This window comes from Ipomoea triloba, chromosome 12 (assembly GCF_003576645.1).
Source record: "Ipomoea triloba cultivar NCNSP0323 chromosome 12, ASM357664v1".
NCBI lineage: Eukaryota > Viridiplantae > Streptophyta > Magnoliopsida > Solanales > Convolvulaceae > Ipomoea > Ipomoea triloba.
Window position 1 is genome coordinate 3,529,444 of NC_044927.1, and position 12,257 is coordinate 3,541,700.

The window sequence follows — 12,257 nt, forward strand, 5'->3', positions numbered from 1 at the left end:
GAGTAGGAAATGTATGTACCCCTTCATGTGAAATTTATCGGGCAAAGCTGATGTTCATAAATAATCATTCAAAACCCATCATGGCTTTATCATGATTCATGAATTCATGATTCAAAGCTGATTGAGAGGAATTGTAGATCTATTTAATCGTTTGGGAGAAACAGCTTGAAAACTGAACTGAACTGAACTTTCCAATTGCATCATTCAAGGTTTAAAAAAAAAAAACTGAAATTTTTTACAATTATTGAGTAAAAAATAAATCTTTTTAAATTAAAATTATATTTAAATTAATTATAGTTATATCCGTTACATATATTTGTAGAAAATTCTTTATAATTTCATACAGATTTTACACATCTGTTCTTAGTGAAGAAATGGAGACATCTGATCTCTCTCAACCTAAATTGGCCGCCCTTCTTTTCCCACATATCATATTCACAACACGTACACTATGCACGCACAATGCACCTATGGTGCACGCATTACATCCCTCAAACTATTATAGGTTTTTTTTTCTCTCTTTATTAGCATATTCTTTTTTTTTTTTTGAAGATTTTAATAGCATATTCTTATGTATCTACTATTAAAAATATGTTTAAATTTAATTACTTTACATTACATAAAATGTTAACTACCACACGTAATTTTTAGATCAAAGTTCACAAATGCAATATAGACTTTGGTCCATAATATAATAATGGTTAGTCGATAGTAGTTATACAGTGCACCATGATATGATCCACAGAGTTTTTTCCCAAAATGGTCCCTCGACTATTCCTCATTCTCAATTTTGCATTTCGACTTTCAATTGTACCTAATGTGATCCTTCGACTTTCAAAAACTCACCCAATTTGGTCCTCCGTTACATATTCCGTCAAATCAGTGTTAAAATGGAGGGTATTTTCGTCCATTTACCTATTGTTAACCTAATAAACATTGAGAAATAGTTGATGGACCATTTTGAGAATAGTCAAGGGACTATTTTGGGAAAAACTATTTTATTTATTTCATTTTTGTTTATTTTCAATTTTTAGACTCTACAAAATTAGAATTTCTATACATTTTTTTCTTACAAATATAAATAGTTAAAATCGCGCAATCCAACCTCAAAATTTTTAACTTTCTTTACAGACTTTTCCTCTAAATATACAAACTATTCCTATGAAGTTTTACAATAAATTCCGTAAATTTCATAAATACTCATATACTTCTTTTTTTATTCTTTTATTTTTTCTTATGTTCATAGACAATCAATCACTATGTATCACATTAAATATTATTTTTACCATTGAAAATAATTTTTTTTTTCGAGCGTAGACACCCAAAGAGTGTAAAATATAGGGGAAATATTGGACCGAAAGGTAAATTTTTCTAGTAAACTTCTCAGGTGAACCGAAAAGTAAAATCTCGTCAATGTTTCCTGTAATATTTTCTGTATTTGATTTCAAAGTAATTATTAAATTTTATATTAATTTACATTATTTAAGATATTGTATGACATCTTTTATATGTTTTCCTCTTCTTATTTTTTTATTAATTATTAATTATTAAGGCAAGTATAATTTATTTTGTAATGTGGACACATTATTTTTAATAATTTTGATTTAATTAAATTATACCTTAATTATAAAAATCCTACCTAATAATTTTAGTATATTACACGGGACACAATAATTATTATAAATAATGTTTAATAATTGTCAATTTGTATTCAACAATAAAATTTATAGTTAATTTTTAAGTCAATCATAAAATCTTTTGTGTTGTGGGCACATTATTTTTAATTATTTGAGTTTAATAATATTATATCTTATTTATAAAAAAATCGAAAGTAATATATTTAGTACTACGAATGTGACTAAGAATTATTTTAATCGGTGCTTAAAAAATGAGTATTTATAAAATTTACGAAACTTATTGTAAATCTGCATAGGAATAGTTTGTATATTTAGATAGAAGGAAAAAGTCTGTACAAAAGTTAAAAAATTTTAGGATGGATTGCACGATTTTAACTATTTATATTTGTAAGAAAAAATTGTATAGAAATTCTAATTTTATAGAGTCTAAAAAATGAAAATAAACAAAAATGAAATAAATAAAATAGTTTTTCCCAAAATGGTCCCTTGACTATTCTCAAAATGGTCCATCAACTATTTCTCAATGTTTATTAGGCTAACAATAGGTAAATGGACGAAAATGCCCTCCATTTTAACACTGATTTGACGGAATATGTAACGGAGGACCAAATTGGGTGAGTTTTTGAAAGTCGAGGGACCACATTAGGTGCAATTAAAAGTCGAAATGCAAAATTGAGAATGAGCAATAGTCGAGGGACCATTTTGGGAAAAAACTCTGATCCACACAATGCTATATAAATTATGGTCTAATACGATTGTCAAACAAAACTGTAGTAGAGTTAAAATGATACTTTAATATTATTAAAACGAAACTAGTGTGTGTGTGTGTGAAAAATGAAACTAAAAAACATAGCTTATGCAACAACGTAAATGAAATTGTAATATAATTAAATGATACTTTAGTATTGTTATAAAGAAACTAGTTGTGTGTGTGGAAAATGAAATTAAAAATCAAAACTTATACAATAGCATATATTGTCAAATGAATATAAAGTGTAATTAAAATATACTTCAACGTTACTATAATTAAACTAGTGTGTGTGGAATTTTTTTTTTTTTAAATTCCACACTATAATGTATATTTTGAAATGAAAATGTAGTAGAATTAAAATGATACTTCAGTGTTGCTATAATGAAACTAGTGTACGTGAAAAAATTAAACTAAAAAACATAACAATATTATCAAAAGAAATTAAATTATAATTATAATTATACAGCATTGTTTTACTTTATGGTCTATGCTGCTATATGGACTATGGTAGACAACAAATATGACGTATGTCCACCAAAATTTTCACCTATGGTGTGGGCTCGTCTTTGTACTCGGAGTCCAATTAGCACTATTTTAGTGTAGGCGGGCAAATTATTATTGTGTGGACTACAGTCCAAAATGACGTTGTTTTGATGTTAAAAAAATTACTCTATGCGCGGGTTCAAATAATGAACATTCAAGGATAAGATAATATACTTTATGAATTAGAATAATGTACTTTACGTATTAGAATAATATATTTTATGTGTTAAAATAATAAATTTTTTTAGATAAAATAATATATTTTATGAATTAAAATAATGTACTTTATGTGTTAAAATAATGTACTTGATGTGTTTTTGGATCGTGATCTACGCATAATGATTGGGGTAGGAGAGCCTTCCAAGTTCCAACTTCAAAAGAAGTCAAGTGTATGACATCATCCACGCGTCGCAATCATTCCATCTCCGATCGACGACCGTAGATGTTTTATCTGGTGGGGTCCATGGGTAGGCATCTAGCATTAGATTATCGGCACGTCCGCTTATCCAGAGACAGCGAAGTCTATTGGTTGCCTTGTAAGTAGGTTGTGGGTGAGTGACGTGGTGGTGATGGGGACGTTTATACTTCCGGTAGGGCCAACACATTTTTATCGTTGGATTCTGAGATTGGTACTAATTATTAAATAATAATAATAATAATAATAATAATAATAATAATAATAATAATAATAATTAATTCTTGAGGCTTGAGCTATTCATGAAAGTGTAATTAAGTATTGGAATTAAAAAATTCTAAGTAGATACTTAATTTTTTTTTAAAAAAAGTGTAATTAATTTAGTTTTACCTATTATTGCAGGTAACCTCAAAATTAAAGGTGATTGCAGATAACCTCAAAATTAGGATATACCATCGATCAGGGTCTATCTTGCATTGTAGACCCTGGTTCAAAAATAACTTTCAAGTTTTACATCTGTAGTTGACACATTTTGTACATGCAATTGACAATTTATGTACTTGTAACTATCATATTATGAATTAGCAATTATCAAGTTATTTGTTTACAAGAATAGAAATTGTCAATTGTATGCACATAATGTGTTAACTGAATGTACAAAATTTTTGTATCAGGATTAACAATGCAATTTGAACCATGATTCATGGTATAACAATTGATGACTTGGATGCCTAATTCAAATAACCTATACTACTAATAAAAACAAAATCATTGATCATTTATTATAATAATATGAACTTTGGTTTGTTTTCAAAAAAAAATAAAAAAATAAAAACAAAATCATACTTTTGCAACAAGCTATTACTATATAAAATCTAATAATTATTATGGTAAATAATAACTCAATAATTATGTATGTATGTATTTCTACCCTATATATAGATCAACAATCATAAATACACACACCTAAGGTATAATAGTATAATTAATATATTTCTAATAATTATTATGGTTATTAAGGGTTTAATTACACAGAATCTGAGGCAAATTAACAGTGTTACTCAATTACTCGGCCCAAATTTTAGAAGCAATAACTACTTATTGAACAACAACCTAAAGATGCAAGGGATTGAACCCCATGCCTCTCGCATGCAAAGCAAGCGCTCTACCATTTGGGCTACATTTCCTGCTAACACTTCATTAGTCAAAATGCTATTTATATCTAAAAAAGAAAGAAGTTTTTTTTTTTAAAAAAAAAGAATATTAAAAGCTACCCTATCAGAGCCAAGTTTCGATCCTAGGACCTGTGGGTTATGGGCCCACCACGCTTCCGCTGCGCCACTCTGATTTTATTTTTTTTTGTTTTTAACTATTATAAACGTATTTAACTCTCTGGAGAAGTATTTCTCAGTTGCTTCACTTATTTGGCTAGAGGTAAACACAATTACTACACTAATCATTTAATTATTACGGAATAAATATTTATTACATGAGATAATGTTGATAACTTCATTAAAGAGCCTCTTAAAAAACTAATAAATAATTTCACTTGACAAGTATTTGTAACTTGAATTTTATATTTCCACTACTAATGTTAAGAAAATGCTTTGTTAAACTCTAATGCACATGATAATGTGTCTATCTTGAGTTTTGCTTGTACAAAAATTTAAGGTCAATTATTATTTTTTATGTAATTATATCATAATAAAATTATTTTAAAATAACATCGGATAAGGTTAAATGTTAAATTATGACAATAATATACATATTAATCCTTACAATAGTGTACTACTTTAAGGAGAAGCCTGACTTACATTAATTTTTCTCTCTTTTTTCTTTACTTGCATTTGCATGGGATGAAATAATGCACTTGAATTATAATCATTTATGGAGTAATTATCTCAAAAGTATTGTTGCATTCTATATCAATATTTCATTATTTTAAACATTTGTGCAATGCGTCATAAAATGACAGTTTCACTATGTATATCAACATGGTTGAAAACTCTTGATCACATGCACAAAATAAGCGTGAAAACAATCTAGCTACAATACATGATTGTAATGTCTCAATCTACACATTTTTCACAACCCTCAAAAGCGTCTTAAAAGTTTACTAGATGCAAATATTGTAGGGTTCGTGTATCCCATATTTCTATAATTTGTAGTTTATTTAGGCTATTTTCTTTTCCACGTATATACAAAAAGTTACAACATTTTTTTTTAAAATTTTTAAACTTAAAATATGAGTTCAGAAAGTGAGTAATAAACACATTGTTCTATATCTCTCTCAAACCAAGAAAAAAAAAACACCATCTTCGTGTGAGAATTTAGTGCAAGCCAACAAATAACCATGGTGATTACAATGCATACTAAACATAGGTCGTCGATTTTATTTTTATAATAATTATAATTAAATTATTTCTCCTTTTTTCCATATTTATTTTAGTAATCATATAATTACATAAATTATATTATATATCAATTTTTAAAGATAATTGCAGACAAACGAGTCATATATTTTTCAATTAATAGAGTTATACTCTTACACTAATCTTATAATAAAATAAATTTACACTTTCAAATATTATAATTGTTTATAATTTCATCTTTAATTTTATTATCTACATATATAATCCAACACATTTCATCAATTACATTATATAATATTCATTCTTATAATTTATATAATTGTATATTGATCCAAATATTATTAATATATTATAACAAATCAATTCCGTGCAACGCACGGATAAAAATACTAGTAATAATAATAATAATAATAATAATAATAATAATAATATTTTTTTTGAAACACTCATGACTCTTTATAATATAATATATGTTCTATACTTTCTCAAACTTTTCCAATTTTACCCCATGGTGTTTTTGGGAAAGATTTTCCTTTCCCCAAAACACCCCTATATTATTTTATTTTTTTAAAAAAAAATTTGTAACTAATAGCAATTAAGGCTCCTTAAATGAAGGAGTTTTTGACTCTTTAAGACTTCTTCATTTGTTGTCAATTTCAAAAGAGAATCAATCCTTCTCTTATATAGAGGAGCTCAGAGAGCTCCTCTTCCTGAATTATCAATGTGGAATCAAAAACTCCTATTTGTGTTGTTTTAAAAAAAATATTATTTTATATATAATTTTGTTTTGTATTATTATTATTCCGTTTTTCTTATTGTTATTAATATTATTATAAGTTTTATTTAATTATTACATAATAATAATATTAATAATAATTAAACTCTATGTAATAATAATAATAATAATAATAATAATAATAATAATAATAATAATACTATTATTATTATTATTATTATTATTATTATTATTATTACATATTTTATAAGGGTTATTATGTCTTTTAAAACATATTTCATTTCTATTCCTTAAACCAACCAAACATTGTAATATAATTCTAAAGTCTATTCCTCATGCGAACCAAACAATAGAACACAATTCATATTCTATTCCTTGCTTATTCCATTCCTTATGGAATACCATTCCTATTACCTCAAAATTCATTCCTTGAAGCAAACTTGCTGTAAGTGCTTAGTAAAATAACTTATTGTATTAGTTTATTGAGGCAATAAGTCAAAATCTTGTTTATTCAATTTTAGTGTATATATATCAAATTAAACATCTCACTTAAAAATCCAAATTAACTTTGACATGATCAAAAATTTGAATTGAACTCCGTTATATACTACAAAATGATCACCTTAAATGGCAACTATAACTAAATTTTTCCAGCATTGCATGCATTTGAGGGGATGTTTTTGTTGGTCCCAAGGGGATGGGGTACAAGTCTAGAGGGGGGGGGGGGGGAATAGACTTGTATAAGATTTTGTAAATCTTTTTNTAGGGGGGGGGGGGGGTGAATAGACTTGTATAAGATTTTGTAAATCTTTTTCGACTTCTCGTGTGTATTGGACTTAGGATGTTTAGGTCCGATACCTCACAAGATGAAGACAAAGTTTTATGCGCAGCGGAAAAGTTATCCCCTTTTAGTTAGCACGAGTTTGAGTTAGTTCGAGAGGTGCAGTTATATGCAGTGCAGTTCGAGAGTTAGACAGCGAGAGATAAAGGCAGAAAGTAAATGCGAGAGAGATTTTTAAGTGGTTCGGCCAACTCGCCTACGTCCACTCTTCTTCCAGAAACTCCCTGGAAGGATTGCACTAAAACTTCCCTTTTTAGTACAATATCGAGCGCTTGAGCTTTGATCACGAAGCCCGCCTCAAGCCTCAGGTTTTTCGCCCCGCTTCTTGTTACTCCACCTATCGAGCACTTNTATGTTCCTAACAATTTCCCCCTTTTTGATGATGCCAACACTTATACTTACTTGTATGCCTGATTAGCAAGAAAAGATCATTGATTTTATTTTCAGCGCATACGGTAAGTTTGACAAGCGAGCTAATCTGCTAAATCATGAAGTAAGAACTCACGCAACACCCCCAGCAAAAGATGTATACATTAATATAAGGGAATGTTTTACATGAAATAGCAGAAAAGAAAGAAGATAAAGAACAACATGAATTTCGAATGCATGTAGACATCGAGAGCTTACTGCTTGTCTTCTTTCCTCTTCTCGTTTATGGCTGCTCGTGTCTTGATGGGGTCCTTGGAGTTCACCTGCTCTAGATATTTATCTGATACGTCCATGTGAAGGTAATTGATAAAAGCTTCACCTATGAAGCTGCCTTCAATCACCCCATCTCTCCACCATTCGATGCATTCCAGAGGATTAAGGCCGCTATGAAGAGATAAGTCAGTTTTGGCAAGAAGACTTACTATGATTCCATTGAGGTACTCAGTTGAGTCATCTTTGAACCCTGACTTAAAGTTTTTTATAAATTGCTCATCTCTCTTCTCTTTGGCCGTTTGTTGTTCTTGTCTTTTTCTTCTCCTTTCTCTGTCTTCTTGTCTCCTTCTTTCCATTTCCAGTGTATGCTGGACCCTTAAGATTTCTGCTCTTTTCGCTTCCTCCAGTTGTTTGCTCAATGACTTTGGAACTTTTGGAGGAGGTCTAGCTGGTTCACTTGCTGCCCTTTTCTTGCTAGTTGTTGATGTCCTTCCCTGAGTATTATTTTCCCCCTTGGTGGCATCATCGGCTCGGGAAAGGAGGGTGGACATGCCTTCGAAGAGTGCTTGAAGTTGGGCAGGCACTTGGTTCGACAGATCATCGAGTAGTGCTTTCATCACTTCCTGTCGAAGTTCATTGGAATATTGGAAGGCTCGAAGCTCTGCTCGTATCTCAGCTAATTCAGCTCTCGCACCTGCAGCCTCTGCTCGAGCTACAGCAGCTTCATCTGCAGCTTTCCGTGCTGCATCCTCAGCCCATACTGCCTGTTCGAGAAGTTCGTCATGGCTGGCTTGAGATTCACTTGTGCCAGCCGCAGGCATTGCAGCGTTGCGAACAATGGTCAGTATGCGCTCGATCTGAGCCATTTTCTGAGAGTGATCGGCCATGAATTGACGCACCTCGCCAATGAAAGCTTGTTCGGCCTTTTGATCATAATCAGAAGTTGAAGGAGAAGAAGTACCTTTAGTCGGAGGGGACTTGGGTGCTTCCAGATTTCCACCCATGACTTGTATTTGCGAGTCCACCTCTCGATTGAGTTTCTGAGGGCTAGCAGGGACATAGGGATCAGAGCTCGAAGGTAGCTCCATATCAGGTGCTTCCCGGTTTCCACATGAGGGATGGATCACTTCTTGCTCTTCACCTTTCGAACCTGGAGCCTTAGCTTCAGCAACTGTTGGGATTGGATTAGCCAGGGAGAGATCTTCGGTATTGGACGCTTCCCGGTTTCCATCCAATAGAAGTTCCCCCTCAGCGTCACCTCTCGAACCAGTGCTGGGAACTTGGTCATCTGCTGGTGGGGTTGGAGACGAAGTGTCGACAGGTGCTTCCCTGTTTCCACCTTCGATGGTTGCATCGTCCTCTTCAGTACTTCTCGAACTAGCAGGACTTTGGACATTCTGCTCTCGTTGCTCATCAGATCGCACCTCAGCTTGCTCAGGTGAGTCAGGAATTACTATTGTTTCAGGAGTAGCTGGTGCACTCCACCTTTCTCTTTCGACCATCCTAGTTGCAAAGGTTGATGCTGTGTCATCTGGTAGTAGGAATGGTGAAGGCAGTTCCATAGCGATGGGAAAGCCTGGGAGTTGGAGCAACGGTATGTCACCCTCTCGAACAGTCTGTGCTTCATCGGTGTCATTCGAGGGTGTGGACTCAGGTGGTGGCAAGAGAAGAACAGTGTTAGGGGCCATCTCAAGTGCTTCAGAGGTCTCGGATTCACCTCTCGAAGCTGCTACCTGGTCGTCCAGAGCAGAGAAATTTACTTGGGACAAGGGGATTGCGGCTGTTGGTATTGGATTCTCAGAATCATCTCGAGCAATCCCAGAGGTCTCTCCTGGACCTCTCGTATCCTCTACTTGATGTCCCAAGGATAATGCAGTGGCGAGCCTGATATCTTCTTGAAATTGAGCTTCTAATTCAGGATCCACTACAGGCTCGGCTTCAGCTTCTTGCGCATCAACAGCTATGCCCTTTCCTTTGTCAGATCGACCAAGATTTCTCTTGGTCACATGCATCTCATGGGCAAGATTCAGAAGTTCATTGGCTGGGATTGCAGTGAGGTTTAACCAATTTAAAGCAAAGTCCTCCTCAGCCAGCATATTTGCTGCTCTCGAAACCAGTTGATCAATCGGACCTGTTCTCCAGTTGATCCATCGAAGCACTCGGGAGAAGTCATCCAAGCTAGACATATATTCAGTACTTTGATCCAACTGAGAAGTGATTTCAGCATTCAGCTCATCAGAGTTAGCAGATAGGATTTCTGTTGCCGATGCAGCTTCCACTGTTATCTCTCGAACTACCTCTCGTGGTTCCTCAACATCTGTGTGTACTGGATCACTGATCCCAGTACCTTCAATCTCTCGAACCTCCTCTCGAGGCTCAACTACAGACTCATCAGCACCCTCAGCACCATCATCAGCATGTAGATCAACACAGAAAGCTCCTGACAGGGACCTGGTAGGGGGCATTCTCTCAACCTCAGTGGCCAGTGTAGCCTGAGGTTCCCCCTGGGCTTGTGCCCTGTCTTCGAATGGTACTTGGATTGCTGAAGGTATTACCTCTCGAATTTGAGTGATAGTTTTGGCCTTTTTAGCCCTCTTTGGCAAGGCAACCCTCTTGACCAGGGTATCCAGAGGCTCACCATCAGATTCCTTCTCCTTGGCTGGGGCTTTCCTTTTGCCCCTTCCTTTAGGCTTTGAGGGAGAAGGTGTAACCTTAACACCTTTAGCCTTTGGAGCTTGAGATTTCGTCCTACCCATATAGGTATTCCGATAAACCTCTCGCCCTTTACTCAGTTCTAAGCCCTTCAGACTTAAAAGGTATTGAACAACAAAACCGAAACCAACCTTTTTACTGATCGACAGATTGGTGTTTGAGACTGAGCCCTGCACTTGCTGTTTGAGGAAGTTGAAGATGATATGTGCCCAGTCCATTTTTTTGTTGTTCCAGATGGCGTGGAGGATTTTGAGGATGTCCAGATTAATCTCATCAGTTCCAGACACCTTGCCGAGCACGAATTTCATGATAAGGTCGGCAGCAAGAGCAAACCTCTCCTTTAGGTGGAACTTGCGGAGGGCAGAGGATGCTCTGGGCGGTGCAGTCTCCAGTCGGATTTTATCCCAAAAAGCTTGCTTGTCCAAGTCGTAATCCGAGAGGTGCTAGACTGCTTCCTCCGACGTCGCGAAGTCGAATGCCGCTCTGAGGTCACCAACAGAGGTCGTGATATTGAACTCATTGAACCGACTCTCTATTTTGCCCTTCGTGACCTTGGCATTCGCGAACCATTCAGTGAAGTCGAGTTCATGAATGGTTTGGTAGTCGTGTGTCATGTATTTCATAAGTCCTGCTTTTTCGAACTTCTTCAGGACTTTCTCCGCCATCGTTGGGTTCGTCGAGTGAGCAACGAAACCATCTCTGTCAAGGATACTCCCCGCCTTGACTTGTTTTATCTGAGAGCGTATGTGTTCCAGCTCCCTCTGGTATGCATCGGAAGATGATGATGATGATTCAGACGCCATTGTTTGAGGTGTTGGAGGGATTGTGTACAGTGTTTAGGATTTTTGGGGGTTTTGGGTATTCGGTTTGAGCTTGAATCCGGGTGAGGAAGAAGAAATTGGCTTTTATATCATGTGGATTCGGGTTGAATATATGGGTAGGGTTAAGAGCTTGACCCGAAAAAGGGATCCCGGTTAATTTAAAAGAATTGAAAGGTCAGAAATACCATTTTATAACGGTTATGTATGTAAGATATGGTAAGGGTATTTTCGTAAGATATAATACGGTTTTGGATAGTGGGATATAAAGAGATGATATTTGTATAAGCATGCTCCCACTTATCAAGATAATGCCTTTAAGAACGGAAAACCGTCAGTAACCGAAGACCACGTGGCTAACATTAATGCCCAAAGTTAGCCATTCCACATATATCCGTTGAGCTCATTAGTTTTACCTCTTCGAAGGTAAACTCTCGACTTTGCTAGTTTAAGGATCTTCCCCCTGAGTGATTGATCCCTAAACCTNCCCTTCTTCGAGACATAACACAAATAGGCAAACTGAACATGTACCTCTCGAACTACCTTTCGAACACAGATTGCGATACGGAGACAAGATTGATTCATAAAAAAAGATATCACTTGGAACATTTCCTTAAGTTCATTTAGTGATTTTCGAAAACATTACATATGAATCAATATCCTATTAGATTCCATAGAAACTTTTGTTTGGCCTTGGGCAGCCTAATAGGAATCTAACGTTAGAACAAGGACTAGCCATCTAAAGTCCTATTTATCCTAATAACAGAACTAGAGGTGGCTACTCCTTCTT